Source organism: Labrus mixtus, chromosome 2, assembly GCF_963584025.1.
Source record: "Labrus mixtus chromosome 2, fLabMix1.1, whole genome shotgun sequence".
NCBI lineage: Eukaryota > Metazoa > Chordata > Actinopteri > Labriformes > Labridae > Labrus > Labrus mixtus.
In genome coordinates this window covers 32,414,750-32,416,195 of record NC_083613.1, presented here as the reverse complement: position 1 = coordinate 32,416,195, position 1,446 = coordinate 32,414,750, and the positions used below count along the sequence as shown (strand labels likewise).

The window sequence follows — 1,446 nt, the reverse complement described above, 5'->3', positions numbered from 1 at the left end:
AGAAGAGGGCAGTGATGCAAGCCATTTATCTGAAAATTAAAGTACCTTGAATAATTCCTTTCCTCTGATGTTCAAGTGAAAGTTCAAAATCCATAAAATAATTCTGTGCAGTGCCACAATTTCAGTCTCTAGTTATGTGATTCCCCCAACATGGACACATCAGTAGATTTTCATAAAAACATTTCCTGTATGCAAAGTGCAATGAATCAGTTACTTTAGCATAAAGAATAACATGCACCCAAATGAGTTTTCAGCACCAAAATACCAAATTTATATTTTCTAATCTCTAAAGGTTATTTACTTAGGAAGCATAAAACACATCTTCCATTACAGGATCTGAAAAAGCACTTTAAGCGACCTCTGCAAAGTAATCTGTACTTCAACAGAAGTCAAAAAGATCGACAGAGCCCCCTGCTGGCCACATTTATAACAGCATCAGCAATAACCTCGTAGTAACTCCTTAGGAGACATTTAATCACAAGAAGCACGGATACAGAAAAGACATTTAAAAGAACAGTGCAGCCTCCATTTTTGCACACTATTATATTTTACAAACATCATAAATATGGCTGCACGCTGGTACAGTGGTTTGTGCTGTTTCCTCACAGCAAGGAGGTCCCTGGTTCAAATCCCGGTCTATCAGGAGCCTCTCTGTGTGGAGTTTGCATGTTCTCCTCGTGCATGTGTGGGTTCTCTCCAGCTTCCTCCCACAGTCCAAAGACATGCTCGTTAGGTTAACTGCTGACTCTAAATTGTCTGTAGGTGTGAATGTGAGTGTGTCTAGTTGTCTGTCTCTATATGTCAGCCCTGTGATTGGCTGGTGAACAGTCCAGGGTGTAACCCCGCCTCTTGTCCAATGACAGCTGAGATCGTCTCCAGCCCCTGCAACCCGAAACGGGAAAAAAAGCAGGCATAGATAATGGATGTATGGAATATTTAAATATTATATCAGTCTATAAAGTGTCCCAAAGCTCAATATTCATCCTGACATGAGGGGTTATATAGTTCAGCCCGGTGAAGAGGGTGAAAAGCGTCTTTATGGTCCTTCAGGTCCACGTATCATCCAAGAAGAAGATCTGAATCTTTGACTCCAGGTTAGAGTCCACCATTGTCTTTAAATGTCAGCATACTGGATAATGTAATATATTGATGTTATTAAAGTTTGGTTGCCCTCTGTGAGGTCACATCCTGTTTGATGCGGTTACATTCACACTTTGCTGTAGGCATGGTCACTTCTCTGCAAACTGGAGGAGAGGAACTGAAACCTGTGGATTGAAGCTTGAGTAGTTCCCTTAACAACCCTGACGACTGAAAGTCATTCACACTCGTTTACTGCTTCTCATTATTAGTTCCTGAGGTTCTTTAACATGTGCTCGTATCGCTGTGTCCACGTGCCTTAATCGTTCCATGTGTCCAACAGCTCTCGCCCTCTGAGCGCTACTATCA

At 41.7% G+C, this 1,446-nt stretch overlaps 1 protein-coding gene across 1 annotated transcript in view; it reads right to left on the bottom strand.

Moving 5' to 3' along the window:
• The window catches only part of LOC132992838 (phosphoinositide 3-kinase regulatory subunit 6-like), a 108,200-nt gene that overhangs the window by 38,458 nt on the left and 68,296 nt on the right, over window positions 1-1,446 (bottom strand). The window lies entirely within an intron of this gene.